The sequence below is a fragment of the Sus scrofa genome, chromosome X, assembly GCF_000003025.6.
Source record: "Sus scrofa isolate TJ Tabasco breed Duroc chromosome X, Sscrofa11.1, whole genome shotgun sequence".
NCBI classification, from domain to species: domain Eukaryota; kingdom Metazoa; phylum Chordata; class Mammalia; order Artiodactyla; family Suidae; genus Sus; species Sus scrofa.
In genome coordinates this window covers 25,999,998-26,020,465 of record NC_010461.5, presented here as the reverse complement: position 1 = coordinate 26,020,465, position 20,468 = coordinate 25,999,998, and the positions used below count along the sequence as shown (strand labels likewise).

General features: G+C 36.0%; 1 protein-coding gene across 2 annotated transcripts in view; it reads right to left on the bottom strand.

The window, feature by feature from the left end:
• Positions 1-20,468, bottom strand: part of LOC102159844 (melanoma-associated antigen B4-like) — a 134,780-nt gene that overhangs the window by 9,738 nt on the left and 104,574 nt on the right. The gene's annotated exons all lie outside the window — the stretch shown is intronic.

The window sequence follows — 20,468 nt, the reverse complement described above, 5'->3', positions numbered from 1 at the left end:
CACAACATTGTAAATCAACTATACTTTAATAAAAAAAATACACGTCATCCTAAATTTCCCAAAGAGTAGTACTATATTAAGGCTATTTAAAGGAAAATAGATGCATATTTTCTCAGCACCCAAACCTCCAAGGGGGAAAATATACCAGAGCGAGTCCGGCTGTAGGGAACCTGATCAAAAAAGGGTGTAGGGAGTTCCTGTCATGGCTCAGTGGTTAACGAACCCGACTAGCATCCATGAGGATGTGGGTTTGATCCCTGGCCTCACTTAGTGGGTTAAGGATCTGGCATTGCTGTGAGCTGTGGTGTAGGTCACAGATGCAGCTTGAATCCAGCATTGCTGTGGCTGTGGTGTAGGCCAGTGGCTACAACTCCAATTGGACCCCTAGCCTGGGAACCTCCATGTGCCGTGGGTGTGGCCCTAAAAAGCAAAAAAAAAAAAAAAGTGTGAATTCAGGGTAGATGGTCAGGCTCAGAGGAGAATAGGAATGATTAGAAAACACAAGGGAGCAGTTCCGTTTGATGAACTGTCCTGACTTAGTGGAAGTGGCAAGGGAATGTGGCAATAAGGAAGCTACACAAGTACCTGCAATTCATCCTGCAAGTGGTACAGTGTACTGTGTCTTTCAAAAGACTTGATTCTGGACTCCTCCAGATGTTAGGATTGAGCTTATTGGTGTTCTTTCAGCTATTCTTACAATAATTAGTTCAGAAACTGGAGCAGGCCATGTTCTTACAGAAAATATGCATAGTAGATCTATCTGGGAAAGACAAAGGCAAGGAATAGAGACAAGGGATCAGAGCAGTGACCTGGAGATGAATGTAGAAGACCAGAGGGGTGCAGCTGAAAACACATCCATTTTCTTCTTTACAGTTCAAATAAATTTGAAAACTAAAGCAATTTCCTAGGTAAAGCTATAATGCAAGCCCAGTCTTTATCTTGTGATTTGGACTTAGGGTATACTAGTAATTAGAAGTGTGTTGATCTGATCAACTTACTTTCTTAAATGCTGTATTTCAAAGGATTTTATTATTTTTTATTTTTTTATTTTTTTTGTCTTTTTAGTTATTTCTTGGGCCGCTCCCGCGGCATATGGAAGTTCCCAGGCTAGGGGTCAAATCGGAGCTGTAGCCACTGGCCTACACCAGAGCCACAGCAACGCGGGATCCGAGCCGCGTCTGCAACCTACACCACAGCTCACGGCAATGCCGGATTGTCAACCCACTGAGCAAGGGCAGGAACCGAACCCGAGACCTCATGGTTCCTAGTCGGATTCGTTAACCACTGCGCCACGACGGGAACTCCTCAAAGGATTTTAAATAAAAGAGAAACAAGATGGTAACTCAAGATAGTCGACATTTAAAAAAACAGCATATGAGTAACATATTTAGAGCTATATTAGTGCATCTCCTGGGTAATTTTAGTATTCATTAGTGTCTTTATCTCTCGGTGGAATAAAACTCATGACTGTCATTAATATAGTGTTTTAGCCGTGTGCTAGCTAATTAATAAAGATATTAAATGTAAACATTTCTGAAACCTGTGCCTCCAGCATATATTTTTGCAATGCCTCTTCAATGGGATTTTAGTATTTTAATATTTCCCTCTGTATTTGGATATGTATAAGATTTTAAAATATTATAAAATTATTCATCAGGGAATTGCTAAAAATCTTTTCAATTGAAAACACATCCTTATAGGAGCCATAGATATTGGGATACAATTTCAGACATATACCATTCTTTCATTACAGAGCAAGAAACCGAGAAATAAAAACATCTCAATCATATGATATCACTTTATCTGGAATATAATGTATGGCACAAATGAACCTTTCCATAGAAAAGAAAATCATGGACATGGAGAACAGACTTGTGGTTGCCAAAGGGGTTGGGGAGGGAGTGGGATGGACTGGGAATTTAGGGTTAATAGATGCAAACTATTGCCTTTGGAATGGATAAGCAATAGATCCTGCTGTGTAGCACTGGGAACTATGTCTAGTCACTTATGATGGAACATGATAATGTGAGAAAATAGAATGTGTACATGTATTGAAAAAAAAAAACTCAATCAATGATTAAGTGGCTTATCAGTTTCTCCAAATTTCAGTTTAGTTTTAGAAAAATCATCCTTATATTTCTTCTAACTGGTTTTTCCATTTCATTATAAAAATCCATTCAAAAATATTAATGTTTAATGTGATCATTATAGAGAGGTAGGAAAACAGGAACAGCACAAGGAAAAACAACAATAACAATACAAACTCCACTATTCAGAGACATCTGCTATTATCAAACTAGCCTTTTTATTTGTTATTAGGCAATTTTGGAAGACTCTGAAGAAAAATCTCAGCTTGACGTGCACAAACCACCTAGTGAACAATGGCAAAATCCTACCACCTAGTTAGTTCCTTTCAGTTTGCAGATGGGTCAAGGAACTCAGCCCCAAGTAATGAATGCTGCTCTTAAATGATACCTCCCTACTTTTCTTCATCCAATGACTATATACTGCTTTGATTACTGCAGGGCTTTGCTTAAGCCACTGACAATAACTTTTCTTTTAAAAGAAGAACCCCACAGAGAAAATAGCTTAAAAATTGCATAGGATATTCAGAGAGCAAGAATAAAGGCAAACAAAAATCCACCATCAGGATTTGAACATCAGGCTTTGTTGGTGACTGATATGTAGAATGTACAATGTAATTTTTCTCCAGATTTTAACATCTACTAAATACTCAATGACTAAATGGCCTATATATGTTAGACATTTATATAATGGGTTGGATTTAATGTGAAATTTGAAAGACTACATTTTTTGGGCCACACCCACACATGCATAAGTTCCTTGTCCAGGGATTGAAACTGCCACAGCAGCAACAACACCAGATCCTTAACCCGCTGCATCACAAGAGAACTAACTAATGTGACATTTGCAACTAGAAGCTAGTGGTCTAGATCATGTGTCTGTAATCTAGAATGATGGGGTCTTAAGTTCTGGATTTTATCAAATGTGTACCCAAGTCCAAACTGATAGAACAAAGACTTCCCTGGCTTTTAGTTCTTCACTGAAGATGAATAAATATGCATGCTATTTAAAGAACAAAATGGAGTCCACATTAAGAGTAATAATAAAAAAATTAAGTATTCCAAATCTAGAGTAATATCAAATGATCAACAAAAGGTACAAAGACATTACAATATAAAGTAATAAATGTGTTGAAATTAAAGGAGAACTGTTTGAAGTAGAGCTCTGTTGAAATTAAAGGAGTTATGTGCTAAATTCAGAGTCCATTCACACTTAGAATGAACATTCATGCTGCAGAGAGTGACACAAATGATGTAGGGGAAAAGTGAATTTCTGGTTGTTGGAGCAAGTGGGGTGGGAAATGAGAACATCAGAAGTGAACAAAACAATAGGACACTGGGGAAGTGGTAGGTTCTTTTCAGTTTCTCAGCATTGGATGAGGCAGATCAATAGGCAAAAGAAATTGTGAGTTCTTAAAAAGGATGGGTTCCATTCCCCACATAATCAAAATCCAAATCACTTGGGGAGTTTATTGAGAATACAGATTTCCAGGCCCACTGCTACTCCTAAATCTAGATTTTAAAATAAGAAGCCTCATTGTGATGAAAAGCCAAATTTGGAGCCATTCTGTTACCCACACTGATGCCTTGTCAGCATTACACTTCATTAAAAAGTGTAAAACTTTTAGAAATTAACTGTGACTATTTCCCAGAAGGTATAGTGTTTTTCATTTAAATTCAAACATATTAATTTAAAGTCCATAGATATCCTAGAACTTCTATGAAAATTTTTGGTGATCATTTTCAACTGATGGGTTTTCCTCCAGTAATGAACATTTTTTACCTGGCTGTGGACACTTATTAAAACATAGGCCTCAAACTGTCCAAATTGTGACAGGATAAATAAAATAAGAATGGCTCAAAATGTTACCTGAAACCCTGCTACGGCACTATTAATATTTACAGCTTTTTGGTAGGTAAGAATAAAAACAACAGGTTTTTGGTCACATATAATATTCTTTCCCCATTCCTTTTAAAGCCTTCTCTATATATTTATTAACCTCTTTTCACTACTATCCTTATAATTAAGTTTCTCTATGTTCTCACACTTACAGCTGAAAGCAGTACCTGTAGGTTATATGTGTAGGTTACATTTCAGTTATTACTTAATTGTTCATGCATTTTTCCCTCAAATAAATTTCCAGGAGGAGGAGCACAGATTTTACTTTTTTAATAACCAGAATGTTTAAAGTTAGTATTTTAAGTGTAGTAGACTCTCAAAAATGGCTCACCCAATGGATTTTTTAAAACACTGAATTTTCTCAATTGAGAAAAAATATATACCTGTGATGTTCAATACAGTAGCCATCAGCCAATGTGACTATTCAGATTTAAATGAATACAAATTAAATATAGTTTAAAATTCAATTCTTTGGCTGCACTCTCCACATTTCAAGTGTTCAACAGTAACATATGGTTTTCATATTGGACAAGAGAGATACAGAACAGGTCCATTAATGTAGAAAATCCTATTAGAAAATGTTGACCTATAAAAATCCTTTTCCCTTCCTCCCTCCCCCCTCCCTTGTCTGTCTGTCTTCCTTCCTTCTTTCCTTTCTTCCTCCCTCCCTCTTTCCTTCTTTCTTCCCTCTCTATTATTCACCATTCTTTTAATAAATATATATTAGATATCTTCTAATGGGCTAGACTATTTATGTTAGATGTATACTGGTGTGTAAGACTGTAATGATCCCTGCCCTCAAGGAGTTGATGGTCCAGCTAATAAGCTATTTAGTGTGTGCATATTGCAATGACTGTATAGCATTTATTAGAAAAACTTACATCCATTACTTTGACTATATTAGCAGTTTACCTATGTTAACTACACTAATCTTTAATAAACTATCCTATGATGTAACTGTCCATTTTACAGAAGAAAATACTAAGTTACAGGAACGTTCTGACTTAAACTTAACTAGGCCATACTATCACATGGGATGGTAAATATTTGTAATATCATCATTAAAAATGTTGTTTATTCAGAATATAGAGCACATGTAGTTGAGTGGGTTCTCTGTTCTTGTTCATTCAAACTTTCAAACATTTATTAAATTAATGCTATATTAGGAAATACATGAACACATCATAAAAATATCCAAGTCTTGTCACCAAGAACTTTATAAACCACATGGGAAATAGAGATGTAGATAATAACAATACAAAGTAATAAATGCTTTATTGCAAGTAAGAAGAAGAACAAATCAGTTATCATAGAATATTTTGTGGTGATTAGGCAAAGTTTAAGTGAGGAGGTGGCACTTAATTTTGGAAAACAATATAAGAAAGTCTTTCTGAGAGAGAGAGAGAGAGAGAGGAAAGACATTGGCATATTCTGGAGCACACCACAAGTCAAAGATCAATCCTCTTTGCTGGTTATGATGAAAAAGATAAGTTGGCTACCAAATCCTTGATCCTGGTTTGCAGTTCCAGTGACTATTTTAGATGTGTGCTTTTTTTTCCATTGGGCAAATTTTTCTTTCTCCTTCCTTTCCCTTTCTTTTCTTTTCTTTCTTTCTCTGATACCAAAGAGTTTCACTGCTCTAAAAAGCTCCCTATGCTCCACCTATCCCTCTACCTCTGGCAGCCACTGATCTTTTCACTGTTTCTATGGTTTTGCTTCTTCCAGAATGTCACATAAGTTAGAATAATAAAGTATGCAGGCTTTTCAGATAAGCCTGTTTTCATGAAGCACCATGCATGTAAGTTTCCACCATATTTTTTCACAATTTGATACTGCATCTCCTGTTATCACTAAATAACATTTCATTGCATGATTGTATCACAATTTATCCATTCATCTATTGAAAGATATTTTGATGGCTTCCAATTTTGACATTTCCAAGTAAATCTGCTATAAACATCCCTGTGCAGGATTTTATGTGGACATGATTTTCATTGCATTTGGATAAATTCTAAAGAACACAAATGCTAAAATATGGAAACTTTGTGTAGTTTGTAAGAAATTTTCAAACTATCTTCCAAAGTGGCTATACCATTTTGCATCCCCACTGGCAGTGAATGAGAATTCCTGTTGCTCCATATCCTCACCAGGATTTGATGTGGTCAGTTTTAGATTTTGGCCATTTTAACAGGTGTGTAGTAGTAACTCATTGCTGAATTAATTTGCACTTCCCTAATGATTTATGATGTGGGGCATTTTTCACATGTGCCATATTTGCCATCTGTATATCTACTTTAGTAAGCTCTTTAGATCTTTTGCCAACTTTTTAATTGGGTTGTTCATTTTATTCTTGTTGATGATGTTTAAGCGTTCTTTATATGTTTTGAATACAAGTCCTTTATCAGGTGTGTTTTTGCCATATTGTCTCCTTGGGTGTGTCTTCTGTTTTCATTCTCTTAACATAGTGTCTTTTGCAGAGCAGAAGTTTTTCATTTTAATAACATTCAGCATATCTATTTTTTTTCTTTCATGGATTATGCTTTTTGTGTCACATCTAAATCAATGTCAAATCTAAGGCCGCTTCTGTTATCTTCTAGAAGTTTTATATCTCTCATTTTACATTTTGGCCTGTGGTTCATTTTGAGTCAGTTTTCATAAAAGATGTAAGGTCAGTGTCTAGATTCATTTTCTTGAATGTGAATCTGCAGTTGCTAAGTCACATTTGTTAAAAAGACTATTCTTTTCTACTGGATTGCCTTTGCTCCTTTGTCAGCAATTAGTTGCTTATATCTGTGTGGGTCTACTTCTGTGCTCTTCGGTCCATTAAACTGATGTGTCACTCCTTTTGACCATACCACATTGTCATGATTACTGTGGTTTTAGAGTAAGTCTTGAAGTAGAGTGTTGCCAGGCCTCCAACTGTGTTCTTTTATAGGGTCGTATTTTTTATTGTGGATCTTTTGCCTCTCCATATAAACTTTAGAATCACTTTGTTGATATCCACAAAGTAACTTGTTGGGATTTTTATTGGGATTGTGTTGAACCTATGGATTAAAGTAGGAATAACTAACATCTTAACAATATTGAGGTTTTTGGTGTGTGGTTTTTTTTGTTTTGTTTTGTTTTGTTTTTTGTTTTTTAGGGCTACATCCATGGCATATAGAAGTTCCCAGGCCAGGGATCAAATCAGAGCTACAGCTGCTGGCCTATGCCATAGCCACAGCAACGCCAGATCCGAGCCGCTTCTGCGACCTACACCATAGCTCGTTGGATCCCCGACCCACTGAGCGAGGCCAGGGATTGAACCCACATCCTCATGGATACTAGTTGGATTCATCTCCATTGCGCCACGATGGGGACTCCCAACAATATTGAGTTCTCCTATCCAAGAACATGGAATATCTCTCCACTTACTTAGATATTTGATTGCTTTCATCAGTTTTGTAGTTTTTCTTATGCAGATCTTATAAAGTTTTGTTAGACTTATGTTTTATATTTTTTTGCTGCTAATGTAAAATGGTTGTGCTTTTTATCCTCAAATTCCAACTGTCCATTCCTGGTTTACAGGAAAGCAATAGACTTTTGTATATTAACCTTGAATCCTGCACCCTTGCTATAATTGTTTATTAGTTCCAGAAGGGGGGTTTTTGGTCAATTTTTTTGAGATTTTCTATATGGACAGTAGTATTATCTGCAAATATAGACAGTTTTATTCCCTCCTTCTCAACCTGTATACATCTTCTTTCCTTTTCTTGTAATTTTTACTGCATAACACAGGACTTCCAGTACAATTTTGATAAGGAATAGTGGGAGGGGATAAACTTGCCTTGTTCTCCATCTTAGGGGGAAAGCATCTAGTTTCTCACCATAAAGGAGGATGTTAAATACAGTCTTTTGGTAGATGTTCTTTTAAATTTTCCCTCTATTCCTAGTTTACTGAGTTTATCATGAAATGGCGTTGTATCTTGTTGAATACTTTTTTCTGCATCTATTAACATATCATATGATTTTTCTTCTTTAGCCTTTTAATGTAATGGATTACATCAGTTGACATTTAAATTTTGAACTACCCTTGAATACCTGGAACAAACCGAATTTGACTAGTATCCATGAGGATGCAGGTTCGACCCCTGGCCTCGCTCAGTGGGTTAAGGAACCGGCATTGCCGTGAGCTGTGGTGTAGGTTGCAGACATGGCTCGGATCCTGCATTGCTGTAGATGTTGGTATAGGCCAGCAGCTACAGCTCCAATTTGACCCTTCAACCCTTAGCCTGGGAACCTCCATATGCTGCAAGTGCGGCCCTAAAAAGACAAAACAAACAAACAAACAAAAACTTCCCTTGAGATGTATTCTTTGTTCTATGTGTTATTTAAATTATTTTTTAATTTCCAAATATTCCGCAATTTCTCAAATATCTTTTTTTTTCTTCTTCCTTTTTTGACTGCCCCATGGCATATGGAGTTCCCAGGCCAGGGATCAAATTTGAGCTACAGTTGAGATCTACACCACAGGGGTGGCAATGCCGGATCTTTAACCCACTATGCCAGGCTGGAAATTGAACCTATATCCCAGCACTTCAGAGATGCTTCAGATCCTGTTATGCAATGGTGGGAACTCTTCAAATATCTTTTTTTTTCTTTTTAGGGCTGTACCTGCAGTGTATGGCAGCTCCAAGGCTAGGAGTCAAATGAGAGCTGCAGTTGCTGGCCTACCATAGCCACAGCCATAGCCAATGCCAGATCCAAGCCACATCTGCGACCTACACTGCAGCTTGCAGCAATGCTGGATCCTTAACCCATTGAGTAAGGCCAGGGATTGAATCAGCATCCTCACGGATACTAGCTAGGGTCTTAACCTGCTGAGCTACAATGGGAACTCCTCAAATATCTTTAACTGATTTCTATTTTAATTCCATTGTGCTCTGAGAGCATATTTTAATGATGTCTATTTTTAAAAACTTGTTAAGGTGTGTTTTATGGCCCAGAATGTGGTCTACCTTCGTGAATGTTCCATGCAAGCTTGAGAAAAATGTGTATTCTACTGTTTTTGGGTCAAGTATTCTATAAATGTCATTTGGACCCAGTGCTGTTCAGTTATACTATGTCCTGACTGGTTTTCTGCCTGCTGTATTTTTTGATTACTAATAAAAGTGTTGGGTTCTCTAGTTATAATAATTATCTATTTTTCTTCATATTTTATCAGTTTTTGCTCCATGTATTTTGATATTCTGTTGTGAGGTACATACACATTAAGGATTATTATGTTTTATTTGGAATATCAACCCCTTTGTCATTATGCAATATACCTCTTTATTTTTTATTACTCAATGAATTTATTACATTTATAGTTGATCATCACAATCCAATACACCTCTTTATTAGTGATAGTTTTCTTTGCTTATGAAGGCTGCTTTGCTTAAAGTTAATATAGTTACTCCATCTTTCTTTTGATGAGTATTTGCCTGGTATACCTTTTCTCCATCCCTTCACATATATTTAAAGTGAGTTTCTTGTAGACAAAATCAAGTTTGGTCTGGTTTTTTAATCCACTTTTAAAGTTTTTTCAATTAGTGTATTTAGATCATTCACACATAAGGTGGTTATTGATATATTTGGATTAATACCTACAATATTTGTAACTGCTTTCTATTCATTGCCCTTTTTATTTCTGTTCTTCTATTCCACTCTCTCTCTTCTTTTTTCTGGTTTTACTTGAGCATTTCATTTTTTTCTGTCTTAGCATATCGATTATACTTAAAAAAATCTTTAGTAGTTGCCCTAGAGTTTGCAATATACATTCACAACAAATCCAAATCCACTTTCAATAACATATTGCTTCACAGATAGTACATTTACCTTATGACAGAGTATTATCAATACTCTTCCTCTTCCCAGACTTTATGATATAGCTGCTATTCATTTAGCTTATATATAAGCTGCAACCACTGAAAACTTTGTTGCTATTATGATTTTGAACAAACTGTTAACTGTTAGGTGAATTAAGAATAAGAAAAATAAAAGACTGTTTTACTTTCACTTATTACTTCTTGAACATTCCTTTTTTCCCCCTTTATGTAGATCCAAATGTTTGACCTATATTATTTTCCTTCTCTCTGAAAAATTTCTTTGAACATTTCTTGCAAGCAGGTCAACTGGTGACACATTTCCTCAATTTTTGTTTGTCTGAGAAACTATTTCTCGTTCACTTTTGAAGGATTTCTGCTAGATATAGAACTCTAAATCATTTGCTCAGTACTTTAAATATTTTACTTTATACTATTTTGCTTGGGTGGTTTCTGAAGAGAAGTTCTATTTAATTATTCTTATTCCTCTGTAGGTAAGGCATTATTTTCTCTAGCTTCTTTAAAGGTTTTCTTTTTGTCCTGCATTTTCTGCAGTTTGAATATTATATGCCTAGATATTGATTTCTTTTCTTTTTTCTTTTTGGTATTTTCCTGTTTATTTATTTTCCTGTTTATTGAGCTTCCCAGATCTGTAATTTGGTGTCCATCTTTTATTTTTGGAAAATTCTTAGCCTTTAAAACTTCAAATATTTCTTCTATTCCTTTTACTTTTTCTTTTCTTTTGGCTATTGATACTACATATACATTATATTTTTTTAAATTGTCACACAGTTCTTGAATATTCTGTTCAATCTTTTTCATTCTTATTTCTTTTCTTTTGTATCTCAGTTTTGGGAGTTTCTCTCTTTAAGCTCAGTGATTCCTTCCTCTAAGAATTAATCCATCAAGTACATCTGTCATTTCTGTTACAATGTTTTTGTTGGTTTGTTTGATTTTTTTTTTTTTTTGTCTTTTTGCCAATTCTTGGGCCGCTCCCGAGGCATATGGAGATTCCCAGGCTGGGGGTCGAATCAGAGCTATAGCCGCCGGCCTATGCCAGAACCACAGCAAGGAAGGATCTGAGCCGCATCTGCAACCTACACCACAGCTCACGGCAATGCCGGATCCTTAACCCACTGAGCAAGGCCAGGGATCAAACCTGCCACCTCATGGTTCCTAGTCCGATTCATTAACCACTGCGCCACGACGGGAACTCCTGTTACAATGTTTTTTGATATCTAGAACTTTATTTTGATTCTTTCTTAAGAGTTTCCATCCCTCTGCTAATATTACCTATCTTTTCTTGTGTTTGTCTACTTTTTCTCTGAGAACTCTTAGCATATTATTCATAGTCATTTTAAGTCTCAGTCTGATAATTCCAAACTCTCTGTCATACCTGAGTCTGGTTTTGATACTTTGTTCATTCAGACTGTGCTTTCTGTCTTTTAGTAAGACAAGATTTATTCTTTTGTTGTTGTTGAAAGCCAGACATGATATATTAGGTAAAAGAAACTGAGGTAGTGTGAAGTGTTGATGTGGCTAGGAGGTAGGCTGTGTTTACTTTATGTTGCAATTGTTCTGTCAGAGGCTAAAATTTCCTCTAGTGTCCTTGCTTTTCCACTCTGTTTGTCTCTCTAGTTTGGAGGGAAAGAGTTTGCCTAGGTTCTCAATTCTCTGATGAATTTAAGAAGAACTGTTGATTTTTACCTTGAGAACAGCTCTTTCCTTGCTGAAAGTACTCCCAAGCTCTTTACATGTCAGATCTAACACTGAAAGTCAGAACCATTTCTTTTTTAACAGCAGACTTTCTATTCTGACTTAACAGTGGTTTTCAGATGCAAACACTTTTTTGTACTTGACCTTAAATTTCCAATATAATTCCAACTATCTGCATTCTCCAATGAACTGTTGATTAAGTTTAGGCCTGCTGTTGTTGAGTTCTGGACAGCCAATGGCACATCTCAGTCTTTGAAGAACCTATTTGACTTTAATGCCACACTGAATTACTTTGAAATCCTCCACCTACAAAAGTCTCCCAGGATTTGGCAGCATTAACTACCTCTGGCATTGGGAACAAAGGAATGAGCCTTTGAGTTTCCAGTCAGCTTTTTAATTCTTTTGGTCTTAATCATGACCATATAACCAAGATTTAAGGAAGGCCTGAAAGCTCTTGCTTCCATTTGAAATTACAAAGTGCTGACCTTGGAATGAAATGGAAAGTCATTTTCTGGCCTTGTTTTCTCTATTATATTGTGTTTCCAAAGAGTTTGGGCCTCAGGGCAAGAGGTTTTTGCTATGGAATGAACTGTGTCCTCCTAAAGTCATATGTTAAAGCTCTAGCCCTCCATGAGACTATACTGGAGATAAGGAAGGCCTTTAAGGAGGTGATAAAGGTCAAATGAGATTATAAAGGTAGAGCTCTAATCTGATAGAACTGATATCCTTATAAAAGAGGAAAAACACCAGGGATCAATTTCCCCTCTCTCCCCCGACCCCTGCCTTGTGAGGACTCAACAAGAAAGTGGCCATCTGCAAGCCAGAAAGAGAACTCTCACAAGAAACCGAACCCTGCCAGAACCTTGATCTTGGACTTACTAGCCACCAAAACTGTGAGAAAATAAATTTCTGTTGTTTAAGCTACCCAGTACACGGTATTTTCTTATGGCAGCCTTAGAAGACAAGATAGTTCTTTGTTGACTACTGTAACTGGGTTTACTGAGATGTTTCAGCTTTAGAATCTAAAATGGTTGCATCAATTCCAATTGCTTTCTTCTCTCATGTACTACTTTTCAGTATAGCAATGTGATTTTATGAAGATTCCATGGCTTTGTGGCCACTTTCAGTTATTAAAATTTAGTTCAAATTAAAGGATTATTTTTAAAGTTACTTTAAATCTCATCTTCTTTCCTTATCCTCAGGTCAGGCTTGAGTGGCAGTCCTGACTAGGGGATTTGAGCTGGAAGGTACTGGCAGGGTCTGGCTCTGAGATACCTATTTCCTCTGTCTTCTTCTTCTTCTTCTTTTTTTTTTTTATAGGGCTGCACCCTCAGCATATGGAAGTTCCCAGGCTAGGGGTCCAATTGGAACTACAACTGCCGGCCTGTGCCACACAGCCACAGCAGTGCAGGATCCAATAGGCATCTGTGACCTACACCACAGCTCACGGCAACACCAGATCCTTAACCCACTGATCAAGGCCAGGGATCAAACCTGCATTTTCATGGATACTAGTCAGATTTGTTTCCATTGCAACACAATGGGAACTCCTCCTCTGTCTCATTAAAGCATAACCTTTTCTGTGGCTATTCCTGCTTCTCCAGTATCTACAGGCTGAAGATGCCCTCTGTGTGGCAGTGTTCAAATACTGATTTACTCACTGGAGATACATGTAGGTTCTTCATGGGTCTCCAAGAAGCCTCTCTACTATGTTCTTCCCCAACAGAACAGGCCTCCATGTAGCAGTACATCCTATAGCCTCTTGCTGCTAAGTTGCCTCATCTGGTAGCCAGCGTCCTTGATTGTTCTATTAGCAAAACTGCTGAAGCCAGGTAAACTTGGCAGAGACCACTGGAAATTCATACATTTTCCCATGCCAAAAGGAGGGAATTCAGATTGCTCCAGTGCTTCTCTCTCTTGCCAGCCATCCATGTATGTTTAATCCTATTCTTCCTTCTCAGATAAGCACTCAAATGAAATCCTAAACTATGTTCAAGAGTTTTATTTATGTCAAAGAGATCTTTAGGAATAAAGAAGACTCTTTAAAACAGGGACCAATGAATGGGCTTGTGAACTCATTTTGTAAATATTATCCTCTAATTCTTGAATTGTTATTGTTATTCAACTTGCACAGGCTGAATCTTTTATTCATTGAATGAATATTTACTGAGCACCCAAGGTGTGCAACACATATAAATGAAAATGTCCAAAATTGTACATGCCCTGAAGATACCTAAGGAGAGCTAAAATAGATACATAAATATTTTTAACATCAAGGTAAAAGACAACAGGCAATATAAGACAGTTTTCAGAGAACTCAAAAAGGAAAAAGTAACTCTATTTTGATTTACCCAGGAAGACTTAGAGAACAGGAGATTTGAGCTGAGTAGGGGTTGTATATTCAGAGAAAGAAAAGATATTCTATATTATAAAACAAAAACAAACAAAATGCTGAAATGGAAAAACACTTCAAATTGTTGGGGAAAATATATGTATTAGTGTATTCTTCTTTGATGTTAAATATTGGAAGTGGAAAGATACAATAATAAAAAGAAGGCAAGTTCTTAGTAATAAGAACTAATTAAGTAGTTGGATTTTTCCACCTTTAAGCAAGTTCATGTAGCACTTTGCACAGAGTAGATACTGAAAAAGATGTTTTAGCAGTTTGAATGCTAAATCATAATTATACTTAAACTTCTCATTCTTTTCTACTAAATTAATAGACATTAGAATAAAGTTTTTAAAAGCAGCTTTACATCTTTTTATTTTTTCCTAATTGATCAACTATTCACTATGTATGTCTAGCCACCATGAAAAACACAAAAATTATAATCTCACCCTACAAGGAGCTTAAATTTTACCTTTTCCTTTCCTTGATTTGTTTTTTTTTACACAGATAGCAAAATAATGGACACCAATGAGTCTAATTCAATTATAATTTATTATTAACCACATCCCCCTACTGTTGCTGTTATTCTCACTCCTTTCATTAAGAAAATGTAGTAATTATTTCTGACATAATGTTAACCTGAGTTGTTTCTAGTGGTTATTACTGGAAGAGAATTGTTTTATTTTGGTTCTTTTGTCATTGAGAGCTAAAAATGACTTTGAATTTCTAACTGACATATTTTTTTCTCTCTGTGATTTCTATGAATTTTCATTGACTACTTTTATCAAGTATATATTATGGCCTACATATAGTTTCATTTCATTTTCAGAATGAAACTGCTAATCAAACTGTTCTTCTCATTTCAAAAATGAAGACAGGGAGTTCCCGACGTGGCTCAGTGGTTAACGAATCTGACTAGGAACCATGAGGCTGCAGGTTTGATCCCTGGCCTTGCTCAGTGGGTTAAGGATCTGGCATTGCTGCGAGCTGTGGTGTAGGTTGCAGACGCGGCTGGGATCCTGCGTTGCTGTGGCTCTGCTATAGGCCGGCGGCTATAGCTCCGATTAGACCCCAAGCTTGGGAACCTCCATATGCCGCAGGAGTGGCCCACGAATTGTCAAAAAAGGCAAAAAAAAAAAAAAAAGATAAAGTAGGTATAAGAAACTAGGTAAAACAAGATCCCTTTATTACAGAGATTTTAATTGCAGCAAAATCTCTTACATCAGCTATTCCACTTTATTTGCTCTAGCCTTTCTTATTGATCAATGTGAGCAAGATATGTTTGAAGAAACATACGGTAGACAGAGGCCTGTTAGAAAAGTCCATTCCTCAGCATAAAATAACCACATCCTATTTAACAATACACATGCTTCCTGTAGATGTCACTATACCCTTATAATTCTTCTCAGTGCAGTGACCTATTCCTTTCCCTTCACATGTGCCTCCCTACTTCTGATATCAGGAATGAATATTTGAAGAGATGCTGAATTTCTGTTTTCTAAACAGAACTGAAAGGTGAGATTTCTCGAATATAAAATATAAAACTGCAAATCATGAGGTCTCTCTCTCACACACATACAAACACACGCACAGAGACAGACACACAAAGACAAAAAGGAGTGCTTTCAAAGGTAGGTAATTATATTTACCACCTTTGTTTCATTAGTCATTTGGATAATCTTTCAGATTAGAAGTAAGAATCTAATATAAGGCATAAATGAATCTTTCCACAGAAAAGAAAATCATGGACTTGCAGAATAGACTTGTGGTTGCCAAGGGGGAGGGGGAGGGAGTAGGGAGTAGGGTGGTTGGGGAGCTTGGGGTTAAAAGATACAAAGTATTGCCTTTGGAACGGATTAGCAATGAGATCCTGCTGTGTAGCACTGGGAACTATGTCTGGTCACTTATGATGGAGCATGATAATGTGCAAAAATAGAATATGTACATGTATGTGTAACTGGGTCACCATGCTGTACAGTAGAAAAAAATAATTGTATCGGTAAAATAACTATTAAAAATAATAATTATTATAAAAGAAATATTTTAAAAAAAGAAAAAAAAGAAAAAAAAATAAGATCCAACGAAAAATGTGACCACTACCTCTCTTTCCTTCTTCATTTATAAATGATCTGTAAAATCCTTGCCTAAAAATAAACAGAATCATATTTCAACAACTGTTCTCTCATAAGATCAGAGGAGTTGAATGAAATGGAATTCTTATTTTTAAAAAGAATATTAAAATGATGCTCTCATGATTAATTAATGGCAGAAGAAATATAAACAAAGATGTCTAATTTTAAGGATAGGTTTTTGCTTTGGCAGCCTTCTGCCCTGAGAACTGGAACTAGCAAAAGATTAAAAAAACTAGGCATGACTGATTTGTTGTCCTCTTTCCACTCAATTGTGTGACTTATCAGTTAACATACAGGCTGAGATGTTACGTAAAATATTCATGATAGTAGTCTAAGAATTTCAGGGGAGCTGACAGCTGAATTATAACCAAAAACTGCACTTATTTTTTTGTTTATTGGGCAGTCATGTCCCCCTTTTAAAATTTGGGCCCAGGAATCACTTTATCACAGCTTGTAAGTATTTCAGGTGGGAAGAGAAGAATACTCAGAAGTGACTTAGGTGTCTTACTAGGCCGACAAGGTCATCCCTAGCCTAACTGCAAAAGGCAGATCTCCCCCAGTGAGTGAAACATAGCCAGAGCTGAAGCAATCAGTGATCTCAGCTTTTCAAAGGCAAAGAGAGTTGGAGAAAGGGAGTGCCAGTTAATTAAAATCAGCTTTTCAGTTAGGAAAGAGAATGTCCAGGTTATCCTCTGGTTGATGCTGACTGCCAAAGGGCACAGCTCAAAAAATCCTCCACTGGATCAACAGGAGGATTATGGAGTCATATCCTTCTACACTTAGGCCCAGAAGAGAGAAAAAAAATTAAAGAAGAGAGAAAAAAATCAAAAGTCATGTAGTTTGGAAGAACCATGAGCGAAAAGGTAAGAAAATTTAAAAAAATAAGGAAGGTCTGCAGAAAGGAAAAATCTCAAATAAACCCTACCAATGGATATGGATTTGGGCAAAAGTCAATAATAGCAAGGCATAATTGGAGCCAAGAGTAGCCACTGCCAATGCTATTAAGGCCTTGCATTGTACCTATTTGTAAATATGCTTCATACTGCTTGTTAGTGACTCCTTAGAGGACTAAAATAGAATTTTATTCATCTTGGTTCACCCCCCGCCCCCCGCTGCCCTCACCCACAGGACCTAGAAAATCATTTGTCACCTAGTAGATTCTGAAAGAAACATTTATTTATTAAATAAACTAATATAAGCAAAAGATATACAGTGGGAAAGACAAATAGAATGTACATAGCTCTTGAATGCTGTGAATAAAAAAGGACAGAATGTCAAAAAGTAGTTTGAATATTTTCAGTTTAGAGATTGTGAAAAACTCGGTGCTACTGTCAGACACTGGGAATGCAGAAGGTAAATTCAATTTGTATACAAGAGATTCATTTTCTTTGAGTGTATATAGAAATAGTCCATATTTTATGGAGAAATATAAAATAAACTAGGTTTAAATCTGACTAGTTGGAGATACAAGATGTTAGGAAAAAGGCTGGAGAGGCATATTAGGGATTCCTTGGGGGAGAGAACCCATTTAAAACTTCAGAATGACTGAACTTCCTGAGGAAATGTGTATAACACATTACATGCATGAAGAAGGTCAAAGCCTAAAGATTTGGGGATATCTGGAGTCAGTAGGTGGGAGAAGGTAGAATGAGAGCTAGCTGAAGAGAAAATGGTGTTATATTAGCAGAGAAAAGAAACATCAAAAAGGAAACTATATATAATAATGAATAAAAAATAATAAAAATTTAAATGGATAAATAAAAAACAGAAAATAAACCTCTTTACTAAAGGCAAAAGACTTGTACTTGAAAACTTTAAGACCCTGATGGAGGAAACTGAAGATGACACAAATGGAAAGATACATCATGTTTGGATTGGAAAAATTAATACTGTCAAAATAACTCTACTACCCAAGGCAACCTACATACTCATGTAATACCTATTAAATTATCAATGGTACTGTCACATAACTAGAAAAAAATTAAAATTTATATTGAAACACAAAAAACCCTGAATAGTCAAAGCAATCTTGAGAAAGAAAAACAAAGCTGGAGGAATCAGGGACCCTGACTTCAGACTATACTACAAAGCTACAGTCATCAAAACATTATCAAACTGGCAAAAATAAACAGAAATATAGATCAATAGAACAGGATATAAAGCCCAGAGACAAACCCATGCACCTATAGCCAATTAATCTATGACAAAGGAGGTGGTAATATGCAATGGACAAAAGACAGTCTCCTCAATAAATGGTGCTGGGAAAACTGGACAACTATATGTAAAAGAATGAAATTAGAACACTCTCTTAAACCATACACAAAAATAAACTCAAAATGGAGTAATGACCTAAATATAAGGCCAGATACTATAAAATTCTTAGAGCAAGACACAGGCAGAATACTCTTTGACATAATTGCAGCAATACCTTTTTGGATCCACCCCCTAGAGTAATGAAAATAAAAACAAAAATAAACAAATGGGACCTAACTAAACTTAGCTTTTGCACAGTAATGGAAACCATCAACAAAATGAAAAAAATACAACCCACAACATGGGAGAAAATCTTTGCAAAGGAAACGACCAACAAGGGATTAATCTCCAAAATATATAACCATCTCGTACAGCATTATATTAAAAAAATGCAATCAAAAAATGTTCAGAAGATCTAAATACACTTTTCTCCAAAGAAGATAGCCAGATTGCCTAAAAGCACATGAAAAGATGCTTAACATCTGTAATTATTAGAGAAATGCAAGTCAAAACTATAATGTTATCACCCCACACCAGTCAGAATGGCCATTATCAAAAAGACTACAAACATTAAATGTTGGAGAGGGTGTGGGAGAAGTGTTGGTGGGAATGTAAATTGGAGCAGACACTTTGGAGAACAGTATGGAGGTTCCTTAAAAAACAAAACATAGAACTACTGTATGATCCAGCAATCCCCCTTCTGGGCATATATCCAGAGAAAACCATAATTTGAAAAGATACATGCACCCCAATGTTCACTGCAGCACTATTTACAATAGCCAAGACATAGAAACAACCTAAATGCCCATCAATAGAGGAATGGATAAAGAAGATGTAGTACATACATATACTATGGGATATTACTTGGCCATAAAAAAGAGTGAAATAATGCCATTTTCAGAAATACGGATGGACCTAGAAATTATCATACTAATTGAAGTCAGACAGAAATACAAATATCATATGAGTTCACTAATATGTGGAATCTAATAAAGAATGACACAGGAGAACTTGTTAACAAAACAGAATCAGACTAAAATATTTTGAAACCAAACTTATGGTTACCAAGGGAAAACATTAGGGGGAGGGATAAAATGGGAGGTTGGGAATGACATACACACTACTATATAAGGAATGGATAAGAAATAAGGACCTACTTATAGCACAGGGAAATCTATTCAATACTCTGTAGTGACCTATATGGAAAAAGAATCTGAAAAGGAATGGATATATGTGTTATGTACAACTGATTCACATTGCCGTACACCTGAAACTAACACATTGTAAATCGACTATACTCCAATAAAATTTAACAAAGGAAATTTTTAAATTTTAAATTGAAAAAAACCTCTCTACTAATTTTTTTCCAACAGGTCTTTAGTTGCCTAAGAGATATGCCCTACTATTACTATGCTTATAAGTTAGATATCTGACAGTTCTCCCAGAAAGGAGTTGAGGGGGTGGTGAGTGGGCTAAGTGGTGAGGAAATGGAAACCACATATATAGACAGAGTGTGTAAGTGTTTAAATGAAATAGCTCTTAACAGATTGATTGTGTAAGGCCAAGGTATATGGAATCTTTTTTCTTTTTTCTCTTCACTTCATGGTCCTTTGCTTTCTCCATGTTTGAAGTAGAACTGAAATCAGACTAACTTCATATGTAAATAGGTGAGAGAGGTAAGGAAGATATAGCACTAAAATATTTATGTATGATATTTACATTAAGAAAAAACAAATATTTATTTCCAGGTTTTTATACCTCATTTCTCCAGGCAGCAGGGGTGGGTGGGGAGTGTAGTATGGGCTATTCTGAGTCTTTTGAAAACTATGCTCCTCCTAGAGGAAAATGCACATTCACACCAAAATTTACCTGAAACTAGAGAAGATCTACAAATTCCTTCCAAAGATCCCAGTATAAGAAGCCCTAATTTAGCAAACAATCTGCAAATTCATTGACTTGATGCTTAAAGTGGGAAAAACGTGGCAGGATGAGGAGTTCTTAGTCCTAGCTTCACTTCTCCCAGTTCAGCTGTGTTATCATAAAAAGACACTATGATCTTCTTAGAGGACAATTTTCTTCTTTACAAAATGAGGTCATCAGTATAAAGCATCTCTTAGGTCCCTTCTAGTAAAGCATATTACATGCTATGTT